Here is a 14,073-nt window from a genome sequence, read left to right as displayed (position 1 = left end):
TTAACATTAAGCATGTGAAATAAAATAGATTATTTGTTAAGATAATATTATCGTGGTTACAATACTAATTTGTTGCATTAGAGGACCACGAAACTTTATTGAATCATTTTTTTCCACACTCATGATGTTTATTGTTCTTGCAGCAACTGACAGCACTCGCAATGAACCTCAGCAAACAGTAAGAGAGCAGGGAGCCAATGTTTACCAAGCTAGAGGAAAGGTGCAACAAAGACAGGAAGAAGGTGGCGCTAAAAGCACCCTAATGCAACGAGTAGAAGACAAAGCCAGCATGAGCAGCACACCAGCGCAAGGAGGAGAAAGCTTGGAGATTTTGTTCATTTCTATTTCCTTTCATAGAAGTAAGGGATTGCCTTTTAGAGGAGACACAATGCGTGATGGTATCTTCTACGAGTTGATGTTGGAGCAGACCTATAATTTACTTAAAGAAAAAATCATCAATAATGATGATGGGATGATCGCCCAGTTTGTACATTCTGTTCAAAGGACAGTGCATCAGGCTGTGATTTTTACAGACTGACAGCTGATGGCACAACAGATATCAACACTGCAGAGCAATCATGCAGTCTTCAATATGGTTACAATGATATTGAGACATATTGTGACCTTCTATGATTTCTTCTTCGGGAGCATTGCTCTGACAGTGCGTCCAATATGTCAGGCCACATGTACAGTGTTCAGGCCCAGCTCAAAGGACTAACCCAACACTCATTGTATGTATACTGTTGCAATCATTTCCCGGATCTTGTTCTTCAGGGAATCGGACATGAGTTGATCTTGATAGCAGGAGGACTAAAATTTGCGCAGGGTGTTGCAAGAACTAAATGCAAGAAGCTGTTTCAATCACTATTTCGCCTTGAAGATGTCATCATCAACATTCTGGGCTTGTGCACAAACAAAAGTAGTGCTCTTGCTCATCATACTCTGTCTTACTGGCCATACAGAAGCCAGACAGAAATTGAGTAGGAAATACCAGGGCCAAAAAAGCTGGACATGATAAACAGGCACTCACAGGAAAAACTCTGTTCAGTTTCAATGCTATGAACCACTATTTTGCCCTTGTGAGGAAGTGGCAAAAACCCTGCAGAGCAAATGTGCTCTTGGTGCGATTGACTGCCTGAACATTCTGATGGAGTGAGTGTAGCCACTGTGAGTTGATAGCATAGTGACAGATGTGATCAGCAAGGTCAAAGCGAGTGCTACCCAGAATGGTCTAAAAATGCCCAACAAAGCTGAATCCAGGATAAACAGAACACCTGACTAGTCGTCAGGGCAGAGAGACTGAAGCACTGTCGCAGGCAATGTATGAGGCTGGATGAAGAACAACATTTTACGGAGTGGATTTAATTCAATACAAAGTCAGCAGGAGATTCAGCCGGGACAGAATTACAGGAGCAGCATTCAGGGAGAAGACTGTCCTCAAAACAGCAAATGGAAGGCCGTCTGCAGTAGTGGACACACAGTCTCTCTATCTCCCCATGGAGTTTGACAGGGCTGTTTGCAATTTCAGCTGAAGAAGTTGGGAGATGTCTTGAAAGACTAAACTAGAAGCTGCATGCACCTAGGCATATCAGTTGCTTCTTCAGAAACCTGGCTGAGAAACAGTATATTTCAAAAGAGACTAACACACCATACACTCGTGCATGTGTACAGAGAGACATACTACTTTTATAAGTATACCTATTTCAACATAACCAGATTTTAGAAGATCTACATAGCTAAAGATTGCAAAATAAACCAAATAATGCCCTCTTGAATTATTCACTCATTTCAGCTTGACCTTCATTTCATTTTCAACCAATCAAAGTGACATTTTTACAATTGTACCGGTCCACGTGTCTTGAAAGATGTCCTGGACTAATGGCGACAATATTTTTTTTTGTTTGTCTTTCCAGTATTAAGTAAGCTCCCTGCAGCCATCAGCCATGGAACAGGCTGTCATGTAATCCCTCCGGGCATTTGCACACCATCAGTGTGCATCCACTAAAAGTGCTAGCTTTTGCCACTGACAGGCTACGATTGTGTCTGACAACATTATGGAAAGGATCCCTACAGAGATAGACCCTTAAAAAATAAATAAATAATATATATATAGCTATAGCTATCATCGAAAACAACTTGACAGAATCAAAATAAAATTCAACAATTTCAACTACTTGGCAGATATCAGAGAAGCAGTGAAAACAGCATCTAGAGCCAGAGGATTTTCAGTGTGGAAACAGAAAAAAAAAAAAAAAAAAAGCTAATTACCGGAAAACAGAAATTCTGGTTGTGTGGCTTTTATTCTTTTAATTATGTTAGTCAAAGATTACAACTTATTTTCTAATGTCCATAAACATGTAAGAAAACGTGCACAACCATTTCCCATCTTACAGTATATACCATGTATACAAATATTTTTTATAAGGTTGTGGATTCCCACCCTTCCCACCCGAGTCACACATATTGCATCATCCATGCTGCACCCCTCCACTTCAAACATGCTGTTATGCTGTGCTATCATTTTATTTCTACATTCTTACCCAAGTTCTGCAATTATAAGCAAGATATTTTTTCTATGGTTTCTAAGCAGATATATGGCCAATTATCTGTGGACATCTGAGATAATGATATCCACGGAAAGTTGCACTACATCCAAAATTTTATGTATCATGTCTATTCAGTTTTGACTGAGTTACGACTCCAAGAAGGAATCATATTTTTGATTCAAAACACAAAATCCCTTAATGTTCTCCATGAGCTGTGTGCCACAGTCACTGCCATTGCTTCTCCTACTGACCCTGTTGATTAGTGGTCAAATCAGCAAGCCAAAACACATTAACCAAATTCTTGTTTTCAGAAGACCAGCATGTGCCAGCTGTCTCTTTCACCTCACACAGTATCTTTGCCTCATAGCTCTCCCTCCACATTCCCCTTTCAATTCTCTCACACTCCCCTGGGGAGGAGGTGGTAGTACAGTAGCTGTCGTAGCAGGGCAGTAGCAGTTCTAATCGTGTAGCAGTGGCAGCACCATTTGCAGTACTGGGTCATAATATCACAGTATAGTATTAGCAGCAGTATTTCAATATTGCAGTAACTGTAGTAGTAGCTTAGTAGTATTAGAAGTGTCAATATATATTAGTTCAGTTACAGTGGTATTAAGCCTCTGCGGCATTCCACTGGAACTTTTTCAAGTCCAGTAGTAGCAAAATGTGGGTACAGCAGGTGTTTCCAGCTGTGAAGGTATAGAACTGTGACAATGCGAAGTGAGATTGAAAAATATGACAGTGGTCGCAATCCCAAGCTTTGATAAATATGTATGAGAACGCACCCAGAAAATTGTTTTGTTAATACTTTCCCTAAACAAGAGAACATAATCCATAATTTATGCAACCAAATCCAAACCTGTTTTGTAACCTCTGATGTTTTTCAAAGGTTTTCTGCTGCAAACAGCCCCTTAGCTGCAGCATCACCAGTGCGGAAAATGTACTGTTCTTCACCTGTCAAATCATCCTGTGTGTGTGTGTGTGTGTGTGTGTGTGTCTGTGTTTGTGTGTCTGTGGAACCTCTCCCAGTCCGCCGACAACTGCTCCCCACGGCAGTTGCTCCAAACAGGAAATAAATAAATAAGAAAGTGTTCTTAGACAGCTTGTCTGGATGAATAATAGTTATGTTAGACAACTTAATAAGAATATGTTCTTGGTCGAGTATTTTGTGTTGCTGCAAAGAGACCTTCAGTGTACTTCCCTCATGAAGCGAGCTATGGCTAATGCACAAATACATCAAGGAACCCCATGTGAGAACTTGTAAGTCAAATCAATTGCACACTGTACAATATGCTCAACCAGTCACCAGAAGTGCATTCATTCTAAATAAAGCTCTCTGCCTGGGGAAGAGCAGGCCCAGCTGCTTACCTCATCATGGTCAACAGACAGAATGGTACTTTTGATTTGTGATTTTGTTGCAATGACAACAGCTTTGCCTGTTAAGTGAAAATATAGAAGAAAGGGTGATTCCAGTGCTGTAAAGCTTACCATGGCTCTGCAATGCTGTAACGTTCAAGCACTGGCATGGCCTTCACCTGAAGTCATTCAAAGTTGTCTTACTCATTTCGTGTGTTAATTTGGTTTCTCATGCTGTTAATACTCTTGAAATATAGGTTTAGAAGCACACAAAATAAATATTATTCAAGAAACAAATCACATAATTAAGTATGCTACGTATTTGAACCCCACCTCCAAAAAAGAACATGAGTGTGAACTCAGTTTAAATAAATGCTGTGTGGCTGTTAATGTTCTGGCTGGAAACTGACATTGGAAATAAAATATGGTGGTTCAGCACTGGAAAAATAAAGTTAGCCCATTTTTTCTTTAAAAAATGAAAGTTTATTGTGCATTGTGTATTTCATCAGAGGAGCCCCCCCCACCCCCAGGCTAACTATGAATGAACACTGTCTTATTGCTCTTGCATTAACCCGTAGTGGGTTCATGGACTGCTCATTTTTGCAGTTCTGAGTTTTGCCAAGGATTGATGAGCTACCTGCTCCCTGTGGACTGGTCCTGCTACAATCTAACACTAAGCTCGTGACACCATCAGCGTACTAATGAAATACAACTGACTATGTCAAACATTTACTTGTCGAGATAACAACAAAGGGCGACACGTGAGTAACAGTGGCTCAGTGGTGAAATACATTGTCTGCTCTGTTGATGGATTTTGATGGTGCTTCATGTTGTAGTGCTGCTTGTGAACATGGTGAAGCTGTTTACATATTACTCTGGATTCTAAGAGTTCAAAGTGGAACTGCTTAGCTCACCAAAGTTACGACTGTGAAGCTGCTTATGCTCACTCTGAACTTTCAATGCACTCGTAAGAGTCATGCCTCTGCCAGTTTAAAAACGTGGTCAGTGTGATGGTCAAGTTTATAGCTAACACTAGCAGTAACCAGCAATACACAAGCAAAACAGATAGCATACTGTCAGCAGACTAACAGTTATCTTCAGTCTAACGCATTAATAATTCTATAATATAACAAACCGCCTTATCATGGTGATGATTTATGAAGGGAGCTGTCTCATACAATGTTAACTTTCATTCAAATCTAAATGATCTCAGGAGGATTCACAATGACACTACCTTGTCTTTCTTTCCACATGACTATTAAAGGCTGTGCAGCCCGTCAATGGCCCTATCAGCCAAGTTCTACTGATAACAATAGTTTGTCAAACATCTCATCAGCACAGATGAATCAGCCACACAGACCTCGAATTTCAATTGTCAGCACACAGTAAAGGTAAAATTCCAAAACATACAGTGAGTGTGGGAATTAAAAGAAACACTGACATGCAATCCCACTACAGGTCATGAATCTCAGTCTTCACATGTACATATAATAGCATACACACACTGGTGTTAAAATTGAATACAACAATGAGTACGGAGACACCTCCTTTTATGAAGCTCACGAATACAAACAAAATTATGAAGACTATATTCTAATCTTTCCAGTATTATGCTGTCAGTCGTATACGATGAATTGGATCTGTGCTGTGCCACCGTTAAATTCACATCAGCAATGAATCTTTATCACTTCAGGCTTTTCAAACAGAGCCTGAAGGGTGGAGTTCCCTCAAAGGGAAAACAGGCTTCACCTGATGAAATGGTTAGGTGATATATCTATCTAAATCTACTCTCTCTCTCTCTCTCTCTCTCTCTCTCACACACACACACACACACACACACACACACACACACACAAACTGACAGAGCACGACCAGAACCTGCAGGAGAACTGAAGCGAGCGAAGGCTGTCGGACGAATAAGTGACAACTGCTGATGCTGTTTTTGAATTATTTAACAGCAATAAAAATAGATGAAAGCTTTTCCATATTAATGGGGTCTGTTACAGGTGAGGTGGTCAAACTCCCCATTGGTCAGTGTTGGTCATACACACACTGGTACACACAGTGAGGCAGGAGACGTACTGTAAACACACATATGTTTAAATGCACACACAGACACACACAGAGTCAAATATTGAGAGCAAAGAGTGCACCCACCCAATCACATGCACCAATGCTTACACTGACACACACACTATATTGGCTAGCTCTCTGGCTGCTACACCCGCTTGTCACAGCCAAAGAATGTGGAGTCAACAGCAGAAACAAGGAGACAGTGTGAAAATGTGTGTGTGTGTGTGTGTGTGTGTGTGTGTGTGTGTGTGTGTGTGTGTGTGTGTAAGATAGAGAGAGGAGAGACAGACAGACAGAGTTAAGTACCACTGGTGACAATTACATCTGTCCTAAAGGGATCTCTCTGTCTCACTACAGATGCATTTCACAGCTTCTCCCTCAACATCTGCTGGCAATGAGATGCCTCTGCTGCCTGCAGGAAGACACATGTGCACATGCACATACATGCGAAGAGTGGGAGAGGGGGGCTTTAGCAGAAATGTTGATATTTTACATGGAAGTCAGTAAAGCTCACTGAACTGAAAGGGGAAACGGGAGAGGGAAGGTGTGTGTGTGTGTGTGTGTCTGTGTGTGTGTGTGAAAGAGAGAGAGAGAGAGAGAGAGAGAGAGAGAGAGAGAGGGAGAGAATGAATGTCATGCAGGGGCAGAATGCTCGGAGACACGAGGCGACATGGAAAGCCACACCGGAGGGACTTGAACCCACAAACCACACTGTGTGTTTCCAAACAGTCTCGTTCCAATTACACACACACACACACACACACACACACACACACACACACTCTCTCTCTCTCTCTCTCTCTCTCTCTCTCTCTCTCTCTCTCACACACACACACACACACACACACACACACACACAAGAAGCAGCGACGTCAAAGTCCTGCGCACTGCAAGATCTCATTATCCATATTAATCTTTTTAATACAGACATGATCGTTGCGCCTAGAGCAGCACACATTCCCAGCATCCTAAAATATATATTCCCTTCAAGGATGCATTTAAAGGTGAGACCCGCATTAATTCAGATCACTGTTAAAAGAATGGTGTGTTTCTATGGGATTTTAAGATGTCAATGAAAAGCGGGAGCCCTCATCCTGAAGAGACAGATCATCAGGCTTATTGAAGTTTCAGAAGGACAAAGGGGATGCAGTTCACTGCCTGTGTGTCTATTGGTGGTTGTGATGCTGTATGATGACCACCGACTGGAGGTCACTCTTCACCCTCCTTTCTATTTACCACCACATCTGTAGTGACCGAGCTCATTATCTGGTTGCCATGCGTAAAAAGACGGTCAGCTGGGTTTGGTTACCTTGTTAACTGGACAGCAGTCTGGAGCGGTAGCAGCAGTGACAGCCTCAACTTTCCTTTCTTTCCTCTCCTTAAATCCACAGTCCGTGCAGTTTAGGTGCAGATCCGTTTCTGTGGTTTGTTCGCCTTCGTACCCGCTCTGTCTCGCTGTGTCTCACGTTAAACACGGTGTGCAGCACGCAGCCAACCGGGCGGACTGAGGAGAGCGAACCGGCAGCCGCTCGGCTGCTACAGCGTCACAGCAGAGGAGGAGAAAGTGAGGAGGTCTCACTCTGACGGCGAGAAGCGTCGTGTTCACGCTTCCCAGTCACATATGATCATAGATGACTGCCATGTCGTGCGTTGTGCTGCGGTGCAGCACATGCTCAGCTCCAGATTCCCAAAGGGAACATTTATTTTCAATTTTCTACACATCACTGTCACCTGAAGTGACTTACTGCCCCTCAAAAATCACACAAAATAGCTGATGGAGAAAGTATTGAGATCTGAATAACTGAATTTGCATATCGTGTTAATTTCTGATCTTAATTCCAGTATCTCTTGCAATTTCTATGCGTTGATATTGGACTATTCTGCATCTCATGTATGTATTTATGTTCAGTTCGGTCCAGAAAGGAAGCATTTCCTTTATGTAGCGAGGCTGAAACTCTCCTTTCCACATAAAGGACAGCTGGCTACAACATGTGCGCAACTATGGTATGGTTACAGTTATGCATAGATCAGAGTTGTGGTTAGTAAATGGGCGAACATCAGACATAGACACATTTGAACTGATCACTGGCACTGGCTGTAAATACTCAGTACAGACCTATTGTGATTCCTGGGGATAATGGGCTCAGATAATCACGTGGAAGACCATGAATGCTTTGAGGAGAGACTACCCAACAGTGTGACCCATTACCATACCCTTCTGTATGATTTGTGGTGTGTCACCTCTTGTATGACTGAAGGCTTTTGTCCTTTAAGTGTGTTTGTTTTACTCTAGGACCTTCAGAGGTGGTCTGACGATGGATCATAGAATGTACTTTGTTTGAAGGATGCAGTACTGAGATCTGAAGAATAATGTGAGTTAGTTGTTGTCCAATTTCCATTATGGTCCAGAGGAAGACACCTGAACCATTTGTGGATAGTCATAGCCTTCAGTTTGCTTTTAAAAAACAGTTTTTGTTGTAGTTTACTTATGTGTCTGCCTATCACATACCATCTCATAATTCGTTTCCTGCTTAAACATTTACAGTTTCCAGTGAACTGTACACATATCTTTAAATTTAAGAAAGCCCCACATTTAGACTGTGTATCAGAGCAAGAAACAAAGTATGTGATATTATGGAATGGATGGAATAGACACACACTGCTATCATCCCACACTTCTATAATGAATAATAATTGTTACTTGTAGACAGAATAAGGAAATACATTATTAACCCTTGATATTAACCCAATATCAATTGTCATGCCTGTTAACTGTTTTTTTTGTTTTCTATTTATTTATTTATTTATTTGTTTGTTTGTTTGTTTGTTTGTTTGTTTGTTTGTCAATAGTTAGCAATCAGAAATCATTGGAATATTCTTCTGAGAATGTGATCTACCACTGGTCTCACTCCATTAATTCTACCCTGTATAGTACAGCATCAAGGCTGTACAGCATCCGCTGCCTCAGTGAGTGAGCCTTCTTCTCAAACATAGAGCATCTCTGGCGGCGGCGGAGCGCAGTCTCCGCCCCGCGGTTAGAGAGCAGGGAACAGCGGAGCTGAGAACACCGGAGCAGACACACTGCCGCAATTCTTACGAAGTATTTGAAAAGGATGTGCAAAGTCCCTGTGACTATCTGCTATTAATTAAATTTTCTCACCGTGGCGACATCACATTTCCAGTTGTGCAAGCAGAAAAATCTGGAGCCATGAGCTGTTACACAAGCACACAGTGTGCTGGCAGGACTGACTTCAGTGGAGTAGAGAATAATTAGGGGAAAAAAATAGTGTTTACAAAGAACAGATTTAAAAAAAAAATGACGATTAAAAGTCCATTATTGTACAGAATGGGAGGTGATAAAACAGTGTGATTAAGTCCAAATGGTGACATGACTATTATCAGGAAGGCAACTCTACAAAAATACTTTCAGAATGAGGACTGCTGAGGTGGCAGTACATGCAGTGCACCCGACCTCTAGACCAGTTCACTGACTTAATCAAGTACACCAGCAGCTTGTCCTTATTTTCAGTCTGTTGGTTGTTTTTATGATTAATCTTCTACATTTTTAGTTAATCAAGGGGCAGAAGAAAAAAACGCACACCAGAGTTCCCAGAGCCCAAGGTAATGTTTTCAAATTGATAATCTGGTCTGATCAATGGTCCAAACACCCAGAGATATTCAGTTTCATCAGTAAGACAAGAAAATGCCGAACACAGAAATCAGAAGTGACATGACTCCAACCAAATATAACAACAACCTGCAGTATAATGAAAACAAAACAAAACAAAAAATTAAAAACAAGAAGGTACCAAAACATCAATAACTAAATTTTATTTATGTGGGATTCGTCAAATAATGTTTTAGAGACTTTTTGAAGGAATATTTGTTTCTGATCTGTCTGACATGGTGAGTGTATTCGAGGCAGAGGAACCTCTGTAAAGAACTGTTGTCACCATACAGTTTGTTCGTGGACTCGACTAATCAATCATCTAATGTTACAGCGGAATAAGTGGGTAAACCTAAGTGCAGAAATGCAGAGATTCAGAAGGCTTGAACAAGTGTGCGTAGCTGAGTTGAAGGTGGTGGAGTTCAAGGCCAGTATTTAAAGCAGAGAATATTGTACTCCTGTAATTAAAACAGCACAGACCGATACACAGAAAGAACTCCTGGCTCGGAGGAGGTAGAGAGTGTGACAGTACCCCCACTCTATGGGTGCCACCTGACATTTGTCTGGACCTGTCTGGATGTCACAGATGGAAATTCTGGATGTGGGACAAGTCTAGCATCTGACAGTGTGGGACCCCACATCACTCCATGGGACCATAACCCTACCAGTCTACCAAATACTGTAACTTGTGGCCAAACAGCCACATGTCCAGCAGACCTTGGACTTTGTAGGCAAGCTGGTCATCACCACCCTGGGATGAGGGGGGAGTGGCATTGGGAGGCACAGAAGACTGGAGGAGACTTGCTTCACTTGGGAAACAAGGATACTCCTCAAAAGCTCCAACAAAACGGAAAGACAATCTTCTTAAATGAACTTTAGGAGGAAGATTTTCGGAATATACTCGTACCTTTTGACTAAGGGTATAACTTGGAGCTGGGACACGACACCAATTGGCCTGTTTTTGCCTCCTGGTCAAGGAGCGGTGCAGAGTGGTTCAGGCTCGTTTCCAAACCCTGAAGCAGCAGGGCATGTGGGCTTGGGCAGAGGGAATGGCCAGTTCATGTTCCTGTGTAGGAAACAGGAAAGGTTGATTGTCAAGGGAGCAAAGAAAAGGTGACATACTAGAGGAGTCATTAGGCAAGGTGTGCAAGTGTGTTCCACCCTGGGAAGCAGAGAGCTCCAGGAAGATGGGTTTGAGGAGGTGATGTAGCAGGATATGGCCTCTCTTGATTAGTTCTCTCCATTTGACCATTGGTCTGGATCAGCTGTGTGGGAGAGCCAGTCAGCCCTATGTTTTTCCTATGATGCCTCCACTTTGGAGATACAAATAGAACTTGATTGTTTTACAAAACTTATTTGTTAATTTTACAAAAAGTGTTTGATCACCCAGTAGTTCTGGCCTGTTTCCAAACTCTGAAGCAGCAACGCATTTGGGCTTGGACAGAGGGGGTTGCAAGTTTCCAAACCCTGAAGCAGCGACACGTGGGAGAGGGATTGGCCAGTTCATGTGGGCTGGGGATGGTACCCACAGGAAAGGCTGTTGGAGGTACCCAGGGTGGAACACATGGCCCTGCAGACCAACAAGGTAAACTGCAGTCCGCTGTCTGAAACAATGTCCTTGGACAATCCATGGAGGCAGAAAATGTGTTCAACATGGAGGTCAGCTTTCTCCCCAACAGAGGGAGAGTTTTGACAGGAAAAGAAAATGAGCAGCAGTGGTGAGAATGACAGTTTTACAGTTAGAAGGGGGAGACCAGTGACAACGCCCAAGGTGATGGAGAGCAGGGACAACTGGGAACCGGTAAGGGATAAAGAGACCAGAGCTGAGTATAGTGGATGCCTTAAATTTAGCGCACGCTGAAGGTGGATATATAAAAAAAAAACAAAAAACATGTGTCCATGGCTGGTGTCCAGGTGAGCTGGGAGGAGTGGGCCTGCTGGACAGAATCAGGGACAAAAATATGATGAGTGCTGGGTCAGCCTGTCAGTTCTGAACCCATTTTACCAGCACCTCAAATTCCCAAGTGACAGCTGCAACAAAGCAGGTGGGTGACAGGATAGACTCAGGATTGCAATTGGTCACTTCATTGGAAAACTGCTGTGTTGTGGGAAAAAAAAAACAAACACCAAAAATATACATTTTCCTGTGGCCCTTGCTTAGTGCAGTACAACAATAAAACATGTGCATATGAAGAAACCATGATAAGCAAAACAGCCAATTTGTCTGTTGTTGGCTACAAGAACCAACACAAAAGTCTTCACCTACACCCACCATTTGAGGTTGTGACGACCCAGTGGATTAACTCAACTTTTTCATGTTGTTTTTGTGTATTTATACTGCACTGCAAGCTCAGCAAGCATTGGTTTTATTGTTATACGAAGCCCATTTTGCTCTGGGATCCCTGCCACTATGTCTGTGTTTAGTTTACTTGACAGGCCTGCCCTGAAGGTAATGATATAGCTATGTACTGTATGTGTGAAAAACAAATGGTCAAACTGCAGGAACTAATTTCCTTGGCAACAGTGTGTAATTTTGATTAGCACTCAGCAACTAGCTTGCTGAGACCATGCAAGGACAGCTGTAACACTGGTGGCCCACTGAGCAGTGAGGACAAGGCCAATACAGATCAGATTCATTGTAAAACATGCTGTGGTGCACTTTTTATTTTAGAACCCATGATTGTGGTGATATTCACGGTAGAGGTGAAGCTACCTGGAAGTTTAACATGTAACACTGCAGTTTCCCTTCCTTTTTTCCATTGTATCTGGTGTTTCCCCTCTCCCTCTGTCTTCCATCTGTCTTTCCCTTGTCTGTCATGTATTAATGTGTTTCACTGCAGGGTGTGGCTGACAGGTTGAGCATGGCCTCCTCCTCTTCCGAGCACAGCTGCTTGCAATCATGCAATCAAGACTCACTCGTTCCCATAGTATATAAGCATCAGTGCCTCACCTAGTATCCGTTGAATTGTCAGTACATCTGTTCAGTTCAATGACTGAACTCAGAAAAAATCCTAAGTATCTTTTGAAATCTGTTTTTGCCTGTCTGCTCCCTGCCTTCCTCACTCTTGTATTTTTTGTGCTCAGGTGCCTAATCCCCACCTGTCTCTATCTGATTGAAGTGTCATCACTTCAATCAGATAGAGGATTTTGTTTGAGGATCTCTTTTCACTGGGACATTATGTCGTAAAAATTATGACAACAGACATTCAAAGCTTCATTCAAAACCTTAAAAGAAGCTTTGAATGTAAAAAAAAACATTTGTTACAGCCCTAGAAAACAGTGATCCAACATGGCAAAAAATCTCTTTTACAACTTGCAAAGCGGCCTCCTCTGGGACAGTGACGGTGGACATCTCTCTGGCTGAAGAGCTCAACGCCCTTTATGTACGCTTCGAAGCTTACACCACCATCAGCCAACAAGCCATTACATCCAGGGTGGGAGCCCCCAAAGTTCGCTGACTCAAGTCACATTACTTAACTCAAATCAGACTTGAGTAATAAAATTTGAAAACTTGAGACCTGCTTGACTAACATTTGTAAGACATTTGACTGGGCATTCTTGATTTGAGATTTGATTTGAGACGCATGGCTCGAAAGGACTTGACTTATTTATTAAATACTAAGTTTAACTTTTTGTTTTTAAAAATTATTGGCTGATTTCTGTGCAATGCATGCAAACCTGACAACCTACCAGGATGTGGCAGAGGACAATGCATGAGGCAGCTACCATGGAGGGGGCTAGTCCAAAAAAAATAATGTTTGGATTCAAAGATTAAGTTGTTGAGAGCAATGAGAAGAGAACAGCAGTGAAATCAGGGATGCGACCACCACAACATCCAGTTTCATCTGTCACTACAAAACCCACAATGAAAGGTATGTGAATGTCTTTTTAGTTAACTTATTGGCTGGGCAAATGGTAGCTAGTTAACGTTTATGCTATGTTAAACCACTGAACTGTTGACTTTGTTCAGTCTCCACAAAAAGTGTTTTTTGGTTTTTTTTGGTTTTTTTTACGCCAACTTGCACTTTTGTTAGTATTTGACTCCTCACTGGTGGGTTACTATTTTGACAGACTGCCCCATTTCGAGCAAACTGTCACTCATCAGGACCCCATGTTTAAACTGCTGCGGCTTATTAAATGACAGATGATATCAGAGTTAGATAGACAGTGTATTTGTCTTCCTGTTTAAAGGTCCCATATTATGAAAAACTCACTTTTCCTGGGATTTGGGGTGTTATTTTGGGTCTCTGGTGCTGCCACATGTGTACGAAGTGTGAAATAGGACCGTCCATGCTTTTTTGAGTGAGATACAGATTTCTGAAAGCACCCTGCTTGCAGCTTTCAAGCGAGCCAATCGAATTCGACGTCTACTGTTACGTAACAAGCAGGCACATTTGCATATTCCCACCCACCAGATACCACCTCCTCCTCCTC

General features: G+C 42.2%; 1 protein-coding gene across 2 annotated transcripts in view; it reads right to left on the bottom strand.

The window, feature by feature from the left end:
• The window catches only part of LOC143334012 (junction plakoglobin a-like), a 159,100-nt gene extending 151,582 nt beyond the window's left edge, over positions 1 to 7,518 (bottom strand). Inside the window, exon 1 of one of the 2 annotated variants that reach the window (XM_076752473.1) lies at positions 7,282 to 7,518. The gene's annotated coding sequence lies outside the window, so the exon portion shown is untranslated. The remainder of the gene's footprint in view (positions 1 to 7,281) is intronic. The other variant, XM_076752472.1, reaches the window with a different exon arrangement.
• Positions 7,519 to 14,073: the final 6,555 nt, after the last annotated feature.

This window comes from Chaetodon auriga, chromosome 16 (assembly GCF_051107435.1).
Source record: "Chaetodon auriga isolate fChaAug3 chromosome 16, fChaAug3.hap1, whole genome shotgun sequence".
Classification (NCBI taxonomy): domain Eukaryota; kingdom Metazoa; phylum Chordata; class Actinopteri; order Chaetodontiformes; family Chaetodontidae; genus Chaetodon; species Chaetodon auriga.
The sequence above is the reverse complement of the archived record's forward strand: the minus strand, read 5'-3'. Positions and strand labels throughout refer to the sequence as shown.